The following is a 23194-nucleotide window of genomic DNA, read 5'->3' as shown; positions in this document are numbered from 1 at the left end:
CTGACAAAAGTTACAAGATTTCCTACAGGTCATCTTAAAAAAAAAAAAAAGCATGAAAAGTTTTACTATAAACTTTATAAACACGTTTTTAAATGTTTTAAAGTTGTGTTTAATTTCATTATAATTAATTTTTATTAAACTATTATTATTTATGTTCATATTTTGTATAAACGCGCTGAAAAGCAGGAGAACAGACCGTCGGTATCGACGCATTTCGTCCCAGATCTCACTCGCTTAAATCAGCCTCATTCATCACTTTTAGCTGAGTGTGGGTCTGTATTTCGAATAGGAAATGGAAATGGGGTCAAAACGAATTCGTGTGAAGTTTAAATACGCTTAATTAAGACGTGAGCTGTTCTAAAACAGATTATGATTAAATCACCATTATTTAATACTCTAACATGCATAGGCTATTCACATGCTGATGCACATTTCAAGATCTGCATGTTTTCATGCAAAAATAAAACCAGATTTTTTTTATTATCTATAGCTAAAAATAAAGGTGTCTTTTAATTGATGCTTAAAATATTTTTGATGCTTAACAAAAAGAAGGGAAAAAATAGCTTAACCTCAGCAGCATGATTATAAATATAAGCACATGTTATGCATGAATGCATGTTCAATTATATAATATTAGATGCTTTTAAATAAGAACCGGTGTTTAGATGGCAGTATTTTAAAGATTCATTTTTAAAATATGCACTGATCTGCTGAAATGCCATGTTTTGGTGCTAAGGTCAGAAATCACTTTCAGAAAAAAAGCTAGAAATCTGTCTCAGGAGTGGGATGCTTTCAGAAAGTACTGATATATGCACTTTATACTCAATGTATATAGCTTCAGGTATTATTTAGGGGTAAATAAAGTACTTTACAGCAGAACTTCCTTAAAGTGAAAGATATTTCCCTGTTTGAAACACTAGTGAAACACTAGACATAATGCATTTCAGAAAATCCTGTTAGAATTATTTATGCACTATAAGAGAGACTGGGGCTAGTCGTCACACAAGAAAATGTCCAATCACAAATGAATAAATCAAATTATTATTTTCTATAGTTTATTGTTTCAAACGCCTAATTCAAATCTGCCTTAGATTAGAATCATGTTTATATATATATATAATTCAGTGCATTAAACTGAAATTCCAATGCAATCATATTTAAGTTATATAGATCTGAACTGAAATGTTGAACTGTGTTCTCTTTTTAGATGAACACAAGCTTGAAATATAATTATTTCACAAGCTAAAACTATAATTATAAATAACTGGCAGTTCATTTCAGCTAAAAAGCATGTCAAATATTATTTAATGGCAGATTTCAAACGTGAGGTGGAAACGTTCAATAGGCTTTTGTAGTCAAGGCTTTAATGTGTGTTTTTATACAGACATTCTATTTTAAATGAAAAAATATATATTTAATGGAGTAAAAATAGTGTGACAACTAGCCCCGGTCTCCTCTATAGCTCTTTTTTCTTCCGTGAGCATGACATAATTTGTTCATAATTTGAGTCAACAGTTTCCTTCCCAATAAAGAGAACTAATAGCCTCAAAACAAGGACCAATTGTTTTTCTAATGACGTATTTTATGAGTTTTAAATCAACTTGATATTGCTCACCTTGTGATTTCATACTGAACTTTGCCTTCTCATCTTCTCAAAATACACCTGACACCACAGAAAATCCCTCAACATCCTTTGAGAGAAGCTTCTGATGAGCGTGACGTCAGAATCAGATTCCAGAGGAACGTCAGCTGCACGCGCTGAACTCTTCTGACTGACGTGCATAGAGTTATATTACAGCGCCACCTAGTGTTTACAAGGACCTGGTGCTTGATTGTAGCAAGAGAGATGCAGAAAAATGTAATAATAGATAATAACAATAATAATAAAAGCGAAAATTCTATTATTTTATAAAATAAATAATACATTTTAATTAATATAGTAATATTTAAACCTATTAAAAAATGTTTAAATTAAATGTTTATTTTTTTATTATTATTTATTTCCAGTTAGCAGCTTTAGTGCTTCAACTTAAACTTATTTCAGTAATTTATTAGCTTTATTTCAAAGAGAGAGAAAAAAAGATTTTTAATAGATTTAGTTTTAGTTTAGTTAAATGTTTTTTTTTAATCATTTATAATAACCCTGTTAACTAAGAGCAATATTTCAATAGCATTTATTTATCTAGTTAATATTAATTTCAACATTTATAAATACATTTTTAAAATCAAAAGTAGTATCTGTTAACATAACTTATTATTATTATTTTATTAACGTAAATTAACAAAGATCAATAAAGTACAACAAAAAAAACTAAAACTGAAATAAATTATATATTTTTGCAATATTTTTTTAAAAAGTATTTTACCTTAAAAAACTATAAAATAAAAAAAACAGTAATATTGTCATATATTATTACAACAAATCATCATATTTTCATGATTTCTGGAGGATCACGTGATACTGAAGAATGGAGTAATGATGCGGAAAATCACAGCAATAAAATGCATTTTACACCATATTAACACAGAAAATAGTTATTTTAAACTCGAATAATATTTCACAGTTTTTACTGTATTTTTAATCCAATAAATGCAGTCAAAAATCTTAATTATTGCAAACTTTTGACAAATAATTAAACAAATTGCACACATGGGTATATTATGTGTTATCTGTCAAACACGTGCCTGATGTCTTTCTCTGTATATAAACCTAAAATGTTCCATCTTTTCCGGAGTATATCACAGTAACTTTATCTTGGGCCCACATGCTGGATGACATTTGACCTTTAATATCCGCAGTTCTCCCGAGTGGCTTCCCGTTCCAGCGGTGTATTAAATCAGATATGCTGCGCTCATAATGAACGCCTCGTCCCAGCGCTGACCCCGTGACCTCTGGGCTTCATATCTAATTGATTTAGATTCGGCCGTAGTGATTGGGCTGTAATGGATGATGACGTGTGGGTTGGTTCGGGTGGGTTCACACTGACCTCACAGCGCAGGCATGAGATGAAACGCGTCGGGATGGATGTGCAGATCACTGCTTTAATCCATGCAAAAGCACTTCATTAGTGTGGAAGCGTTGAGATGAAATCTTGATTTCCAGGAACACAGCGTGGGATAGGAACAGAAAACTAGCAATGCATCAAGAAATAAAATACTCTACATCATCAGTGATGATGTGAACAAAGCATCAGTGTTAGCTAACATGCAGTGTTATTTTAGCATTATTTATTAATATTTTGAATTAGCTTTTATTTATTTTTATTTAACTCACATTTTTTGGGAGTTTAATGTTATGTTTTTATTTATTTATTATTATTATTTTGTAAGTTTTGTCATTTTGTTCTTGATAAATATTTAGGTTTCTTTTTTTTAGTTTTTATTTGTTTACAGTTACTTCAACATCAACTTATTTCTGTTATCTGCAAAGGGAACATTTATAATTTGTATTTATTAATATTTATAATATGTATTTAATCTTTCTTTTATTTTTTTTATTTTTTATTATAAATGTTTTGATAGATGTGGGTTTAGTTTAGTTAAATAAATAAATAAATACATAAATAAATAAATATTTATAAATATACAATAATTATTTCCACAGGAACAAACAATATTTCTCTAGCATTTATTATTATAGTTATTGTTAATTTCAGCATTTATGCTAGCATTAGTTAACATTAATACAAGTGAACAACTGCACTTTTACTTTAATTCATTTTTTATTTTATAAATAAATTATTATAACTATTATAACTAGTATCTATATTTTTATTATTAGCACACAAAGATCAATTTAGTAAAAATAAATTGGTAGTAGTTTTGGTATGTGTTTTTTATGCCCTTTTTCTTAGTGTTTTGCCCTTTTTAAATATTATATTATGTTTCATTTATATTTATTTTATTTTTATTAATTTCCAGTTTGCAGTTTTAGTGCTTCAACTTAAACTTATTTCAGTTATTGGCAAGAGGAAACATTTATAATTTTTATTTAGTTTAAATTCTTCATGTAGTATTTTAATTTTATTTTAATTCAGCTTCATTTAAATGTAAAAATTTTTTTTAATACTTTAAGTTTTGTAAAAATTTGGCTTTATAATTTGGATATGGATATTTTATTTGCAAACACCATACTTTTTTAGCTTATTTCAGTTAAGCTAAATCTCATGATACTAGCGAGCTGAGCCAGTAGTAGTGCTAAAAGTGTCGTGTAAACATGACTGAAGAGAAAAGAGGAACCGATGAACCGATTCAATTGAGCGAGTCATTTACGCTGGAACCGATCCGATTGATTCAAACGCGTGACTTCGATCATTCAGTTGAAGCGATTCACAGATCAAATGAGTCACTCATTTTCGACTTTCGCTCCCTCCCAGACATACATTTCTCTGTCCATGATGACAATGGCATTTCCTTTGTCAGCAGATTTTATAAAGCACATATTGATGGGGAAACGGAGCTTTTCGAAACCGCGAATCTGTTACATCCACTGCATCATGGAAATAATTATAAAAATAAAAATGATATACAGGATTTTTTGCGAAGGGCTCCAATGGGATCGGGAATTAGATCGGAGCATGTTAGCAAAAATAAAAATAAAATAATAATTGAAAAAAATAAAATTAAAATATCATACTGAAATTTTAACTACAATGAAAATGAAAACAGAAAATCTAATTAAATTCTTTTTTTAAATAAAAATAGTAAGAAATACTGTAATAGTGGGCTATATTAATGATTCAATCCATTTTTCCTTTCTCTTTGGAGTGTAAGAAGCTCTCAGTGCATAAAGAAATTATGCACATTTTGTTGTTGTTGTTGAAGAAATTATAAAGCCTGTGTCATCTATAGCAATAAAGGTGTCCAAAAATGAAAGATTAAGTGAATATGAATTAAATGTTTGGTCAGTAGCCTAAACAAGGATTTTATCATCCTAACAGCAGCAATCACATGTCATTTGTAATAACATGTAAATAAATTGTTTATTTTGTATATGCCTACATTATGTATTTTAACAGTGTTATTATTAACCAATCATTATTGCCTCATTATTTTTTTATATGCATTTTAAGTCATTTTAAAGGCTATTGATGGCTTAGGTCTGTTTTTATAGCAATAACAACAACAACAAAATATTACAGTGTGTTAATACTTTGTAAATTATTATTTGAAGTAACAAAACCATGGTTAATTTGCAGTTATGGCTACAAGAAAGATGATTGGTAATTTTCATAAAGGAACCTGAGAAAAAAAAAATATTTCACAGGAATGTGCCTGAAAGTGATAAACGGGCCTTGTTTTTACCTAAATGATTTATACTTTATTTTAATATATATTAAAAATGTATAAGGTGTGCATTGTAGCTGACACCTACATGAACAATTACAGTTGTTTTTATGACTAGAAGTCGTTCTCCTCGAACACTACTGACGTTAGAAAAGTGTATACCAATATCGCATGTAACTTTAGAGACGGTCCCTAAATTGAGACTCTTCCAACGTCCAATGTTTTTTTTTTTTAACTTTTAGTTTTCTTTTCTCTTCGCTGGATTGCTGATGTACTCTACCCGGGCATAGATCTTCATCCATCAATCATGAACATTCAGCCGCAAACACGAGGTGCGAGCGCGGATGGGAGAATGGAGGACGTTTTTTTTTTTTTTTTTTCAACTGGGATGGTAGGGAGCGATGGTACTGGACACCTTTAATATTGCAGACACTAGTCCATATCGAGATTTGATTAAATGCTACTTTTGATTTATTCATTAAAAAAATGGCCGAATTCCGTGAAGTTCGATCAGCAAGTTCCATTTCCGCGATTCAATCCCTGTCGCTTTTCAAACACAAACTGGGTGAACTTATGAATGAAAGTGTGAAAGTTCTGACACAAAACAAAGTTGTTACGTATCCTTACGATTTTTAAAAGTGGTTAACTATGTTTGACAGGTGCAATATTTAACTTTTATTTTTTAAATTACATTTATATCCGAATATATGTCAGAGTTCGGAGCGGGTTCGCGAATCATTTGAGTCTATCCGGGAGTTCGGAGTGGGATCGTGACTCATTTGCGTCAGTTCGGGAGTTCAAAGCGGGTTCGCGAATCATTTGAGTCAGTTTGGGGATCGGGAATCATTTGAATCAGTTCGGGAGTTCGTTGCGGGATTGCGAATCATTTGAGTCAGTTCGGGAGTTCAAAGCGGGTTGGCGAATCATTTGAGTCAGTTTGGGGATCGCGAATCATTTGAGTCAGTTCGGGAGTTCGGAGCGGGATTGCGAATAATTTGAGTCAGTTTGGAGATCGCGAATCATTTGAATCAGTTTGGGAGTTCGTAGCGGGATTGCGAATCATTTGAGTCAGTTTGGGGATCGCAAATCATTTGAGTCAGTTTGGGAGTTCGGTGCGGGTTCGCGAATCATTTGAGTCAGTTTGGGGATCGCAAATCATTTGAATCAGTTCGGGAGTTTGTAGCGGGTTCGCGAATCATTTGAGTCAGTTCGGGAGTTCGTAGCGGGATCACGAATCACGAAAGATTCGCGCTAGTAAATTTTCAAATTGCCCATAACCTTTAATTCGTTGTTGCCAATTGGGGATCCGCCCCTGCATACGACAAACCATTTGCGTGAAATACAACGAAATTTTCATTTATGAAAAAGCAACTATTTTGTATATTATTAAAACTTCCTCAACATCACTCTGAAAAACATGTCAATGCATCTGCAGATGGTTAAAACTTGTAGTAAAGATTTTCCTAAAATCATAGTTTTGATTTGATTTCGTTGCCACATGTATTTTATACATTTTCATCTCTTGAGTTTTACATTAGAAATGCATTAGAATTAGAAAGTACTGTGATCATATACCAGAAACACTCATGAGAACTTAAACCCTGAAACCATGACTGAAGCTGAACGCAGCAGAGTCAGTCACATTGTTCTCAGTAAAGAAGTAGTTTCCAGGTCGTTTCTTGTCTGTGGAGATCTTGTGATGTTTATTTCGGTGTTTGTCCTCCTGTATTTGTCGTCTCAGACAGCTCTGAGGCTCCCAGCGCTGCTGTGAAAGCGGCTGAAGAAGACATTAAGGACACGCTGTGTGACGTCTGGGACAGAAGTAAAGTCCTCCAGCGTCTGGAGGAAAGTGCCTTCATCAGTTCAGCTGCCACTGCAGGCTCTGCGTATCCCAGAATGCCGTCTGTCTCCGGCAGGAAGTGCTGTTGACCCCAAACACTGACCAGACAAAGACTTTCACTAATAACTTCACAAACTGAAACTTGTGTCTTTACAAACATCAAAACATAATGCATAAGAAAGTGATGTATTAGTGGATTTACTGTGTGAAGTCAGTTCTTGAATTATCGTTACTCGAAACAAAGTAAACGTTAAATAAAAAATAAAAAAAGCAACATGTGTAAAAAGAACACATAAAAGTCACAATACAATAAAATGAAAAGGAATAAAAAATGAAATATAATTCTATATATTGACTAAAATTGGTTAAAAAAAGTTACTAGAAGCAAAATAGACATTAACTAAAAGGAAAAGTAAACTTTTTATATTTTAGCTAACTAAAACTAATAAATACAATCTATATAGACTCATATCTCATATATATATAATTGTACATTAAAATGCACTTAGTCTCCCTTTTAATATAAATTCCTATGTAAGATTGATAATATAAATAAAAAAATATCATTATCATTATATTATTTTTTGTACATTTTTTGTACATTTTATATTTTTGTATATATATATATATATGATAATTTTATATTGAATGTGCTTACTGCACCTCTTAAAGCTTTAGTTTATAAATTATAGACATATAAATATTATTATATTTATATGTTTATATATTTAAAAATATTTTTAATGCACCAACTCCATCTTGAATTGTAATTTCAGTGTACGTTTAATCAATTATATACATAAAAATAGTATTATTATTATTACTACTAATGCAATTATTCCTAATGATATCTCTTAATTTTATAATTATGTTAATGAATATTATTTTGGTCACTTTTCTTTAAAACACACCTACTTCACCTTGGAATTTTAATTTCAGTGTAAGTTTTTATAATTTTTTTTATTGTATAAACTAATTCTTACACTGACATGAGAATTTAAAGGTGTAGTAGGTGTTTTATATATAAATATATAAGAATAATGTTATTCTTTTTATTTTTTTATTTTTTTTTTTGTTGTTGTTGATAAAGCACATTGAACTTCACCTCTGGAACAATTTTCATTTTCAGCTGTTTTTTTATTTTATTTATTTTTTATTATTATTATAAAATTTATCCAAATGAAGTGAGTTTTTGCTTAAAACAAGTACAAATATCTTCCAATGAGGTCAGAAAAAAATACTTTTTAATACAAAGGAGAAAAACATTTTTTTCAGAAAAACATTTAATATCTCATTTAATTTTGCTTCTCAAGTAAATGCATCCTGATTTTACAACATTTGTACTACAACACAAGACAACAATAAGAACAAAACTTTTTGTAGTTTGAGGAGAATGCAGTTTCTTCATGATCATCAGCAGCTGGACGGCTCGGACGGGACGGGACGGGGCCCACGGGTGATTGAGGGATTAAAGATCCCTGATAAAGACACGCCGGGCTCTCGGGCGGCTCTGGGTGGAAGCAGCACAGTCGAAACTGCTGCTAGATCTTCTGTCCAGCTCATTGTTGGGGCTCACAGGCCGAGAGGGAGTTTAACCCCCGTGACTGCACTCAAGAGCAGCATTGTTCTTCTCACAAATCCCCACAAACCTTCCTCTGAGACGAACAGAGAGTACAGCTTCAGCAGCACAACCCAGTTGAGCCGTGTTTGCATGTGGGGAAAAGTATGTACTTACAATACAAGGCCTCCCATTGTGATTTCTGCATCGTGTTCCTGTGCTTCAGGTGTGCAGGTCGCGTCTGTCCTGTAGAGGGCGACACAACTGCGTTTATTTGTGAGCAGCAGGCGATGAAGAAGATCTCAAGTGCGCAGCTGTAAATAATCTACCTGCAATTAGTTATAATAACCTCAATTTTGTCAATATTGTGCATTATATACTGTAAAGGAAAGGGTTGGACGTTATTTCAACATTAGCGCAATGTAAAACTTTTTAAAAAAAAAAAAAAAGGTCTAAAAGTGAGTTGTGTTATTCAGTATATTTACTAGCGTTATTTTATTATTATTATTATTGTTAACATTTATGAAGATTTTGAATCAGTTTAAATTTTTATATATCCTGTTTTAATTTGTACTATTTTAGAAATATTTTGTGCCTTTTTTTAATGTCTCTCTCCCACTCTCTCTCTATATATATTTTATAAATTTTTATTTCAGTTTTACTTCTGTATATATATATATATATATATATAAGTGGACATTTTTTATGATTTTAGTTCCAGTAAAAAAAAAAATGTTTAAAGAATAAAATTAATAAAAAAAAGAGTAAAAGTCCAAATGACCCCAATCTGACAACTGTAAAATATTATAAAATATTAAAAAAATGTATTTGAAAAATATAAAAATAAGTAAAAAAATAAAAATAATCCACAACTACCACTATGAAAACTCATGTTGTTATATAAAAAAATTGTATGAAAATGTAAATAAAAATAATAATCATGACAATAATACAGATATCCCCAAACAGCTAAGAAAAAACTTGCAATTTTATGTTAAAAAAGTAGATAGACAGAAACATGTGCTTTATACGTTCACTATTACACCTCCACAAAGAAACTCTGTGAATCTGAAAAGCTGTTTCTCTTCACTAATGTTTCAACAGTAAGAGTAACAGCAGTCTATTAGTAACCCGCTTCAAACACTGGTGGTTTGTTCCTCGACTGACCTCTGAAATATCACCTCTGCATTTCTGTCACACATTTGTCAGCTCGTTCTGACCCAAAAACAGCCTCTGAAGGCCTTCTGTCCATTTTACTGGCTGTGTGGAACCAATCAGGGGCGTAAAACTGGCTTGTTTGTAATTGGCACTTCACACAGTTCAAACACAGGGGATGTGATGTGAGACACTGACAGGACGAGACCGGAAAACCAGCACACACACATAATGATTAATATACAGATTCAGTCATTAATAAATTCAAATAAGATGAAACATGCGCTGTGTACTCTCTACCTATTAAATATTAAGTGAATAAAATAATAGTATGCAGCACAGAGTTTCAAACTGATATTGTCACATGAGCTCAACAGAGAGGACACTGAATGAACATTAGGTGGCGCTAGAGACGCAGATGAACTTCAATGTCCAAAGATGGCAAGAAATATTTGCTGTGCATGCTATTAAAGGTAAAAAAAATGATTATGATAAACTTAAAAAAAAAATCCAAAAGGTTTATGAGCCCGTGTGGATTTAAATGTAACTGAGTACGAGAATTACAGAAAGAAAAATGGAGACATAAACCTCTGAGGTCATGAGAGCTGAAAGAGTAAATGTGTTCTTGTTCTGCATTTGGTGTTTTTTACCAACTTCTCCACACACACACACACAGAGAGAGAGAGAGAGAGACCAGCTTCATTCACCTGAGCCATGAATGCAAAGAGCTGATCAAACCAGCTTATTATAATACATGAATTGCTTTTTTGAATTGAGTATGTCATGTAAGATGTCATATAAGTTTAACTATTCAATTTCAGTTATTTTGTCCTTAAAGTCTGGTTAAGTTACACACACACACACACACACACACACACACACACACACACACACATACACACACACACACACACACACACACACACACACACACATACACACACACACACACACACACACACACGTTTCTTTTTGTGAAAAGTGTGTTCTTTAGAAGCACAGCAGCTGTGGTCAAAGAGTTCTCGTGTGTTCAGAGCAGGATCACGAATCACTTGAGTCAGTTCGGGGATCGCGAATCATTTGAATCAGAGTCGGCAGTTCGGAGCGCGATCGCGAATCATTTGAGTCAGTTCGGGATTTCGGAGTGGGTTCGCGAATCATTTGAGTTAGTTTGGGGATCGCGAATCATTTGAATCAGTTCGGGAGTTCGGAGCGGGTTCGCGAATCATTTGAGTCAGTTCGGGAGTTCGTAGCTGGTTCGCGAATCATTTGAGTCAGTTCGGGAGTTCGTAGCTGGTTCGCGAATCATTTGAGTCAGTTAGGCAGTTCGGAGCGGGATCGCGAATCATTTGAGTCAGTTCGGGATTTCGGAGCGGGTTCGCGAATCATTTGAGTCAGTTTGGGGATCGCAAATCATTTGAACAAGTTCGGATATGGAGCGGGATCGCGAATCACTTGAGTCAGTTAGGCAGTTCGGAGCGGGATCGCGAATCATGTCAATCAGTTCGGGAGTTCAAAGCGGGTTTGCGAATCATTTGAGTCAGTTTGGGAGTTTGGAGCGTGAATCATTTGAATCAGTTCGGGAGTTCAAAGCGGGTTTGCGAATCATTTGAGTCAGTTTGGGAGTTTGGAGCGTGAATCATTTGAATCAGTTCGGTAGTACGGAGTGGGTTCGCGAATCATTTGAGTGAATTTGGAGTTTGCAAATCATTTGAGTCAGTTTGGGGATCGTGAATCATTTGAATCAGTTCAGGAGTTTGTAGCGGGGTCGCAAATCATTGGAGTCAGTTTGGGAGTTCAAAGCGGGTTCGCGAACCCTATGGTTCTATGTAGAACCCCAATGAACCCTTTTTTCTAAGAGTGTTATAAGTCACCCTCTCCTTGTAATACCTGTGTAATACCCATGTCATTATACAGAGTTGTGTCCTGATATGAAACAAAAACAAGAGCACAAACACACACACACACACACACACACACAAATAGCATTTATTGTGTTCCTCCGGAGTGCATGCTGTTCAAGACCCCTAGCACTATACAAATTGGCGAGTGACCTCTTGCTCTGTTGTATTTACCCATGACAGGTGTATGAATCACAGCCGTCCCAGCGTGAGCATCACAGACCCGCTCTCACACACCGAGAGCGAGACACACAACTAAACATGATCCTGTCCATCAACACTGCAAATCAAAACAACATGACACAAACAACAACAACATACGTTAAAAAACAACCTAGATGTAAAAAAATGAATGAAAAGACAGACATTAATACTAAAATGTTAACTTAAATCAAAATAAAAACAGAAACAATATATAAATGATGATATATATAATTAGAATGAATTAAAAGAATGCAAACTACCTTCCAAAATCAATTAATGAAAGGTTCTGAAGATCTAAACTTTGTTACATTAAAGTCGTTATTATTAGTATTTGATCTTAGTATTTGTCACAGTATTATGAGAAAATGCTCTTGATACAACATTTCAACATTCTTTAAAGATTTGCTTAATTTATTATTATTATTTTATATCTTTTTTAATACATTATATATATTATTTAGTTTTAATGTATCCAATTATGTAAAAAAAAAAACATCTTTTCAAATTTTGAAAAAAATTTTCCCTTAAAAATTGCCACAATATTTCAGATCCAAATCATATTTTAAAACTGAAACTAATTCTTATTAGTAGAAAAAAAGATTTCACAGTCTTCACAGGAGAAACAAGTTTGTAAAAGATTTGTCATTAGAAGCAATTTTTTCTTTATCATTAATAAATAGTTCTGTGTATAGTTGTATTAAATATATATAAAAAATAATGTAAATTATGGAACGATTACAAATCTGTGCCTAATTATCTGGTGTATATCCACTGACCAACACAGACCGTTACAAAGAAACGTCTTTGAATTTCGAAAGTTGTTACATTTCACATTGACATTCTACTCTCACACTGTAAAAAAGAATTTGTTGAGTCAACTAAAAATATTTTGTTACCCCGCTGCCTAAAAATTTTTTGTTATCTTGACAAAAAAAATCTTGTTGAAACAACTTCAAACTAGAGTGGAGTTAGTCCAGGTAACAAATTTCTTTAAGTTGACTTGACTATTATTTTCTAGTCCAGTCAACTAAATCATGTTGTGTCAACAGGGATTTTTTTTTACTTCGATCAATAATCATAAACAAATGTTACTCCACTGCCTTAAATGTTTAAATAAAGATGACAAAACACTTTTTTTAATGTAATTTATTTAATGATAGAGACAACACTTTCATTCACATTTAAATTGAACAAGCAATTTGCTGTCAACACATCAACTGATAATTGATAAACAAAACAAAAAATGCAAAATACAAACACACGTCTAAAGATCTGAACTGACACTTGAAAGTGTGATGTATAATAAATAACATTGGCATGGGATTGAGAAACAAATAGTTGCATTTCAATTCATCAGATCAAAACCACAGGGATTGTTTTTAATTTCATAATGCAATATGAAAATCAGAAGGTTGAACTCTGCATATTAACCCTGCACAAGTTCACATGCACTCCCCCCACCATAATGCAAGTCATGGTCAAAATGAGAAACCAAGATATATGTAATATAATATCACAATTAGTTACAAAAAATGAGTATACTGTACTTCTGTATAATAAGATATTAATGGAATGAATGCACATGGAAGCACAAAGATCTAAATCAGATTCTAAATTTCATAGCACAACATGACCAGACAGAAGTGTTAACATCAGAAGGATCTTGAAAGTTTCCAAACTCGTCCCCCATCATAATGCTACATACTGAAAATGTGTACATACTGTTTAAGAAAATGAGAGGTGAAAAATTTGTTTACATGAGAACATGCATATTCCAAGTCATGACATGTAAACTTTAATGTACATTCTATATAGTGAAAGGCACAAAAGAACCTTTCCTTATAAAAAAAAAAAAAAAAAAAAACACTACTTTTTAACAAAGAGTGCGGTGGAGCCGATGGACACATCATGAAAAGTGAAAGTGACATGACATTCTTCATTTAACCCATCCAAAGTGCACACACACAGCAGTGAACACACACCGTGAACACACACCCAGAGCAGTGGTCAGCCATTTATGCTGCAGTACCCGGGGAGAAGTTGTGCCTTGCTCAAGGACACCTTATTTGTGGTGTTGAGGGTGGAGAGAGCGCTGGACATTCACTCCCCCACACCTACAGTTCCTGCCGCGGTAGCGAGCACGTGGTGGGAGCAGCTGGTCTTCACAAGTTTTTGCAGAGCCTCGATGGTGTATTTAATGCGCTGGAGGTAGTGGATGTTCACTGCATACAGACCCATTAGGAGTCCATATGCCTTGGGGACATGGGAGATGTCAGTGATGACAGGATGTCCAAATGAGACCAATGTTGGTTATTCCTTGGGAAGCACATCACATTGCTGTTCCTCAGTTACAATCAGAATGCCCTCTTCAATTTCTTTCTCAACATCCTTAATGTCACTGGATGTCTGGGAAAAGAAAAAAAATATTACATTACTTAATAAATTTATAAACGAACACACATATGTACATACACTATTAAAGTTGTGTGTTTTGTTAAAAGCACAGCTACCAATTAATGCAAAGTGTAATTCACCTTCAAGTGGAAGATATTTAGAAAAATGTAACCAAAAATGAAAGTCAAAATGAAATGGTGCTCCTCAACGGTTTCGTTTAGAAACATTCAAAATAACATCCTGTATTAAACTGTTAAAAGCCTGTACTAAATTATTTGTTCTGCTGAACACAAAGAGTTTAAATTCCCATGGGAAGATAAGTGTAAAATACACCCCCAGAACCAACTATTCTAAAAATGGGGGGAAATTATTTTCTTCACTGGTATTCTACATGATTTCTGAATGACATAAAATGTGACAAACCAATACAACTCAGGTTTTTTTTCTTAATCTGATTCTAAGTGTCTAATCTGTCACACCATTTATACAATGATCATAAAATATATTGGTGTAAATAGGTATTCCTTTTAAATAATAGTCTGTTGCACTGCATGTTCAGAGTAAAGCATGACTCCTAAGGGCCGTTTCATAGTCAACGCGGGAAACGCGAGCAAGAAACGCTAGCGTGATATTCAGATTACAATGGCAACTGAAGAGGAGTGTATTCTGTTGCTGATGAACTATCGTATAAATGTGGATGAATATGTATAAGTTCGTATAATTTTTCCTCTTGGCCCGCCATTGTATTCAATTCATTGTATACCTTCTTCTTTTGTAAACACAATATACTTGAATTAATGTACAATACTTGCAATGTCGCCCCCACCGACAACGCATAGTATTGCGTGAATCGGCACGTCGCGTATCAAAAACTAGGACCACACATTTGGCTACGCACCGACGCATAATGGCGGCCGAAGCATAACGATGCGTAGCCTCGGGGACACGTATGCCTACAGATGCGTTGACTATGAAATGGCCCTAAAGGGTTGGTTAACCCATGTATGTTTTATTCACCCTCATGGCATCGTAGGTGTGTATGACTTTCTTCTTTCAGACAAATCCAGTCGGATTATATAAAAAAATATTTATGGCAATAGGTGGGTGTTTTTTTCAACAGTCCAAAAGTAGTCAAATAATGTGCATCAATTCATAATAAAAAGTACCTCACATGGCTCTGAGAGGTGAATAATGTCCTCCTGTAGCGAATCCATGTGTTTTTGTAATAAATAAAAATACATATTTAAAATGTTATTCAAAACCTATTTAAACCCTTTTCTCTCACTTTCGTAAGAGCCATTCCGGGTGGATGAAAATAGGACATAGGGGTCATGCATGCACCGGTGATTAGTGACGAACACGGAAGAGCGGAGGAGACAACAATACGGCAATCACAAAGTAGAATCACAAAATTAGGATTGCACGTATGATAGTCAGTGGAAGAGAAAAAAAAGTGTTTACAACTTTTTAAATATGGATATTTTTCTTACAAAAAGTGCATCGATTTGCGACAGGAAGCGTTTATTCACCCCCCAGAGCCATGTGAGACACGTTTTATTGATGGATGGGTGCATTTTATTTGACTATTTTTGGACTGCTGAGAAAAAAAACACACCTGTCTGCTGCCATTAAATAACTTGGAAGAGCCAGGACAATTTTAAATTCAACTCAGATCAGATTCGTCTGAAAGAAGAAAATCACATAGGGTGCCTTGAGAATGAGTAAAACAGGGCCTAATTAAATTTTTTTGGTGAAACAATCCTTTAAGCAAAGTTGCTAATGGCCAATATGCTAGAACTGAAAATTTTTCAGGATTCAAAACAGTATTCAGCAAAATAATAAAGAATGGCTATGTCCATAAACAGGGTTTCTGGTGGTTTTATGAAGATAAATTCAACACTTTATAAAGACATTTTAAATACAAATTATAGAAAATTCACGGAATAAGACTGGGGAAAATAATGTCAAATTATGTTCTCTAAATTTTGAAGCTGTTTTCCAATGCAAATATCTACATTTTCATAAAGGGTTCACCCAAAAAAGAAAAAGAAAGAAAATTGTCATTTACTAAACCTCAAGTTGTTTTAAACCTGAATTAGTTTATTTCTGTTAGTCCCAGTCCCAGATCGTCTAACACAGTACACAGATCGTCTAACAACGAGTTACAACCCCAGATCACCCAGATTTCTTCTTCTTCTTTTACCTGGATCACATCACTGCAGACTGATGGTGCTCAGTTTGGTCATCCACAATCGTAATCCCAGCAGTCATGTCCTTGATGAATTCCTGCGCAGAGCCTGTGTGCTTTAATAAAAACAAAGGGATGCATTAAACAGGGCCTTACAATTGTAAAGCATATAGACTCCAATAAATGTGCATTTATAAATAAATAAATTTACTTACAACTTCGTCCAAGCTCTACAATGTAAATGCCATTTCCATTATGTCTGCATATCTTTTTGATGGATAACTGCAAAAGGACTCGCTGTGGTCCATCCACAGGATTATTGAATTCTGCTCTGAATCTTCAGTCATCCCAAAATATCATAAACATGAAAAATACAAAAACATGTTAAAACACTGTAAAATAATAAACATACATATAAATAAATCTTTACAGAGAAAGACAAATGTATTGACAAGTTTGTATTAAATGCCAAAGACAAACTATACCATCCAGACAATGCTTTTAAATGACACAACACATAATTATAACACAATAAAAGGAAATTTAACACATTTGTGTCGATCGTTATTGTATCTCTATTTATACAAGATATATGATATTATTACTTATATTCTAAAATATATAGATTTAAACGTACGCAATTTACTTATGACCGTATATTCACCATAGACTATATAAAAACAGATATTTACGCAGTATTACACTGGGTTCTAGGTTCTAGCGAGGCACTTGAATGACTAACGTTACTTCAGAAAACTGAAAGAAGAGTTTGTAACGCTACCTTCAGAACTTCATCTGAACCGTAGACTGTAAAAAAATCATCAGAACTAAGTTTATGTCAGCGATATCAAATGTAAGTTAAGATACGCGCTCCAGAAGAACTCTGAGGGAGGTGCTCATCTATGGTGCTCATTTGTTTCCCTTATAACATGCAGAAAAGACACAGTTCGAGTAGGAATCTTCTTTTATCTCCTAATGTTTCATCGATGTATATTCTGACGAATGTCTTACGCTGTCAGGTTTAGAGCAGTTCCTTTTTTTTTTTTTTTATTCCCGCCGTTCTTAATCCATACAGTGATCTGCGTTGAGCTCTCGCGCTCTGTTTGCACGGCCTCTAACGCAGCCCTGGGCTCAAATAATACATACAAACTGTATTTTTATCGTGCTCCACATAAGTTTAGCTCCGCTGTCCCGCATGGGAGAATATCTGTTTTAATATTTATAAGGAGAATACTGTGGAACCGCCTGTATTTTGAGGCTTCAGAGTGCCGCGAAACGAACATTTACATACAGTAACTCACATACAGAATATACCACTCTTTCAACAATACTTACTCTTCTGAGACAACAAATGTAATTTTACACATTAAGCCAATAAATACGAATATTTTACTTACCAAAGTTGTATTCTAGTCAAATGTCCAAACTTTGAGGAAAAACTGACTAGAATGGCTGACGACCTTCTTCTCTCTTCAACAGCGTTCAGGAGAATGACGAGATCTCGCGATAAGTGATGTTGTGAACGTGATATTGCTATTGAATTGAGTCAACAAATTTTTTTAAGTTATGAGGACAAATGACCTAGTTCAGTCAACTTTCAAACTAGTTGAGACACTGAAAACTTAAAATTTTTAGTTGAATGAACAAATTCAGTAACTGCAAGTTGTGTCAACATAAAAAAATTCATTGAAACAACTAAACTGCTAAATAATTTTTTACAGTGCACGAACATTCTATCCTTTCCCCAACTGAACAGAATGTTTCTGAAGTGTGTGCTCAGTGTTTCCTAACGGAACATTCTTTTTGTTGTTTTGATTTGTTGTCTGCTCTCAGTGTAGACGGGGAGTGAGGCTCTTTGTGAAGTGTTCTCCGACATGAAGGGCCACGACCTCTGACCCCCCCTCTCATATCTGGCCCCTCTACACTTCAGGGCCACAACCCTCCTGCCTTCGTCCCGGACGGCCGTATGATTTATTCAGCAGCTCTGGCTTTGTGACCCCCTCCCATTGTGTTTTTGGAGAGGCCGGTCGTGCCCCAGTGTCTCCTCCACGATACAGCAATTCAGATTTGAGTTTGGCTAGGTTGTGTTTAAGTTCTGTCCTTCAGAGGAATGACTTGTGAAGCAAGTCGTGCGTGTTTAACCCCTCATCTCCAATAGAGATGATTTAATATTTTCACCGTCGTTTCTGGCTAAAATATGAGTCTATAATCCACAATAATGCATCCTTCATCGAAAAAGTTGCTCTGTAGTGAATGGGTGCCGTCAGAATGAGAGTCCAAACAGCTGATAAAAACATCACAATAATCACAATAAAATGTACAAATCAAGGAGAAATATGTGGCTGGATTTTCATGTGAGAGACATCAGAAGATGCACTTTTCTCACTGGAGGAAGTGTTATTATGGTTTATTAAATGATGTATTTGTCTTAATGCTGGATTTGTTTAATCTTTTGTCTTCTCCAGATGTTAACTGCTGGACTGGAGTGCTGTGGATTATTGTGATGTTTTTATCAGACTCTCGTTCTGATGGCACCCATTCACTGCAGAGCAAGTGATACAATGCTACATTTCTCCAAATCTGATGAAGAAACAAACTCATCTAGATCTGGGATGGCCTGAGGGTGAACACAATCCCAGCACATTTTCTATTTCACATTCAACTATTCCTGCTCTTTCTGAAAGTAAAGGCTCTGTATTCCGAGCGTGGAGTCAGCTGACTGAGGTCTGCAGCAGCGGATCTCTTTTGTGCGAGCTGTGAAACATGCAGAACGTGAGAAGGAAGGAAAGGTGAGTGCGCAGGGATGTCTCCTCTTGTTGGGTGAGACAGCAGGCCTGAAAAAAGACTAATGGAGACTCATCTCGCCGTGTCACCTCTTCTCCTCCCTACAGTTTGATCTGTATATTTCTGAGGAAGGCCTTACATGTGCACCAAGGCTGCATTTATTTGAGCAAAAATACATTAAAAATGGTTAATATTATTACAATTTAAAATATTTGTTTTCTGTGTGAATCTGTGTTAAAGTGTAATGTATTTCTGTATTTTCAGCATCATTCCTCCAGTCTTCAGTGTCACATGATCTTCAGAAATCATGAAAATATGATGATTTACTGCTCAAGAAACATTTCTGATTATTATCAATGATGAAAACAGTTGTGCTGCACAATATTTTTGTTGAAAACTGTGATATATGTGTATTTTTCAGGTTTCACCGATAAATAGAAAGTTCAAAAGAACAGCCTTTATTTGAAATGGAAATCTTTTATAACATCCTTCCTTAATTAATAATTTATTAAAAATAAATGTTACTGATCTCAAAAATTTGAACAGTAGTATATATATATATATATATATATATATATATATATATATATATATATATATATATAAATGTGTGATGTTTCATTTGGTAGGTAGACTGAAATAAATCAGAAAATCAAAATATAAATATGAAATGAAACTTTCATAATTATCGTTTAGTTTAAGTTGAAGCACTAAATTTACATAAGAACTAAAACTAAAATAAAATAAATAAAAAAGAACTAAAAAAATGACAATAGCACATAAAATTACTAAAATGACAATATAAACTTATATGAAAACAGAAATATAACTGAACATAAGTCTCCAATGCTAAAAAATTAAAATATAAAATTAAATATATAGTAAATATTAATATTTCTACATACATTAAATGTATATACATTTCACACACACACACACACACATATATGTAATATTAATAAAATATTATAAAAAAAGTAATAAAATAGCACTAGATGTTAAGAAACTTGCCATTTTACATTGAAATACTGTTTGCAAACCTTTATACTTTCATTGAACGTAAAAAGGGTCGTTTTGTAGCATTTGCACGAATGACTCCTCAAACCATGTGTCTTTTTACTTGACTCCTGGACCATAAAACAGGTTAAACCCCCACAGAAACACATTAAAAGAGCAACCGGAGAGCAGAAGATCTCTGGATATCTCCACGAGGATCGTTCCTCAGTCTGGACCTGTTTTCCATCTGCAGATGTTGCTCCTGTCTGATATTTTGATACTGATGTGACGGGGCGAAGGTCACGACGGGTTTAACACTGATACAAATCGTCTTCCCGAGGGATGAAAGATGTTCACATCCAGATCTTCATGATTTCAGCTTGACGTCACACTTTTACACCTGTGTTTTGAGTCCACCTGGCACGGCGACTGTTACACACATTATATTAGCAGACGACTCGACCGCCGATGAACCCTAGTTATCTAGACGCTCCTGATCCCTCATGAGGACACTATCAGAGGAAATGAGCCTCGTTTGGAATTCCTCACATTTCTACAGACACAGCAGACCGGAAACACTGAGATGCAAGACAAAACAAAACTAAAAATGTATTCAAAGTCTATTCTGCTCATCAAGGGTTAATTTATTGATTCATAAAATACAGTAAAAATGTTAAATATTATTACAATTTAAAATATCTGTATTCTGTGTGAATCTGTGTTAAAGTGTAATTTATTTCTGTGATGCTCCGCTGTATTTCCAGCATCATTCCTCCAGTCTTCAGTGTCACATGATCTTCAGAAATCATGAAAATATGATGATTTACTGCTCAAGAAACATTTATGATTATTATCAATGTTGAAAACAATTGCACGTATTTATATTTTTGTGGAAAAGGTGATGCATTTTATTTTTCAGGATTCACAGATGAATAGAAAGTTCAAAAGAACAGCATATATTTGAAATAGAAACTGAAACATTATAAACAGAAACATTTGTAACATTATAAATATCTTAAATGTCACTTTTGATAGATTGAATGTGGTCGTCTAATAATAATAATTCATGTTTTTAAAAAGAAACTCTTACTGACTACAAACTATTGAATGGTGTTGTGCATTTTAAATTAACATTTACATTTTTATTTAAAAATTTAACAAATAACAAGATGCATGTACAAAAATGAAGTCCACATGAACACGTTTTTTTTTTTTTCTTGTGACATTTCAGTTTTGATATATTCCACTCCTCAAGAGGAGTTTAATTGCAATTTTCCCAAGTAGAATTTCGGAAATTCCGACTTTCCATCCGGATCGGAATGCAGCATTAGAACAGTGTAGAGTTCATCACAACCAGTAAGACACTCTCCAAGAGTGGTCCATGCTAAAATCATTCAGCTGAACTAACAAGAGTCTAGAAACCTTTCCACATTCTTTTCATATCGCGTCCGTCCTGAAAGCTCTCGCATTAGAGCTCAAGTCCATGTACAAGTGTGTGTGTGTGTGTGTGTGTTAGGGGAAGGTGGTCACGTTGAGTAACCTGAGAGCTCTGACCCCGGTTACAGCTGAATTTAAGAGGAACCGGCCCTTTAAGAGCATGTTTTTGTGCACGCTTATCCAGAGCAGTGACAATATCCAGGTCCCCGTGCAAGACGTATGCTACTGCTGATGTATTTAAGGTCCTTTGGTGTGAGATAGCACTTTTGAGATTCCAGAGCCTCAATGGATTCCAGACGCTGTGACCGTTCCTGACCCGATCTTGACATCCCATCCACTCTGCATTCTGTTTGTCTGCATTGAGTCTGGGCATCCTAGGCAGCCTTAACCCTCTTCAGAAGTCTCCAGGACTTGGAGAACGCCACATAGTTTCCCGTCGTGATCTGCAAACCTAATGTCATAATGTTGACACTAGGGCTATATTAAAAGGATGAACGCAGATGCTGTCTGACCTGAATGTGGGATGTGATGAGCAGATAAGATCAGGGGGAATTCAGCACCTCTATAAACACGATGGGAGACCCATCTGCGCTCCTGGACACTTGTTAGGGCTGTTTACTGAGTCGAGCATCACTGCTGCTGGAGCAAATTTCCCAAAAACCACTTACCAATGGCTTGTTAATGAGCCAGAACATATGTATTCACACACACACACAAAAAGTTTTATATATATATAATATAATATAATATATATATATATATATATATATATATATATATATATGTGTGTGTGTGTGTGTGTGTGTGTGTGTGTGTGTGTTTTATATAATAAAGTATCTTTTAATTAAGTTAAAGTTTTGAATTGTATATATATGAATATATATATATATATATATATATATATATATATATATATATATATATATATATTACATTAATTTGCATATATATATATATATATATATATATATATATATATATATATATATATATATATATATATATATATATATTTCAAGTAATAATATATACATAATTATAATTATATTACTTAATAATACAGCAACATAATTATAAAATACTTTTATAATAAATAATATAAATTTGGTAGAGTCATATATAATTTTATAATAAGGATTTTCAGGTTCCCGGTATGAGAAAAATGTAAAAAAAAAAAAATAATTAAATGCTGTCGCACGTTTAAATGAATACATTACATTTTTACATTTTTTATTATAAAACCAGTGGCGTAGCGTCAGGGCCCGGGCCCAGCTTTTAATACATTTCTTTTTTCAAATTAATTTTAATTTGTGTCAATAAATATATTATTTTATGCATATCATGTGTAGTAATGTCTAATTTCTCCGTCATTTCTTGTTTGCGTTTATAATTTTATTTTGTACTCCGCGGCTGCCGTAGACTGCTACGCCGTCATTTATTTACGTCGCGGC

The 23194-nt window shown here is 33.8% G+C and overlaps 1 long non-coding RNA gene across 1 annotated transcript; it reads right to left on the bottom strand.

Moving 5' to 3' along the window:
• Nucleotides 1-14301: 14301 nt before the first annotated feature.
• LOC113055706 (uncharacterized) lies at nt 14302-16778 on the bottom strand. The gene is made up of 3 exons (XR_003277564.1): nt 16742-16778; nt 16542-16642; nt 14302-14350 (listed from the first exon to the last, which is right to left on the bottom strand). It is a non-coding gene; the product is annotated as an uncharacterized LOC113055706 (long non-coding RNA).
• Between the last annotated feature and the right edge of the window lie 6416 nt (nt 16779-23194).

This window comes from Carassius auratus, chromosome 36 (assembly GCF_003368295.1).
Source record: "Carassius auratus strain Wakin chromosome 36, ASM336829v1, whole genome shotgun sequence".
Lineage (NCBI taxonomy): Eukaryota > Metazoa > Chordata > Actinopteri > Cypriniformes > Cyprinidae > Carassius > Carassius auratus.
The sequence above is the reverse complement of the archived record's forward strand: the minus strand, read 5'-3'. Positions and strand labels throughout refer to the sequence as shown.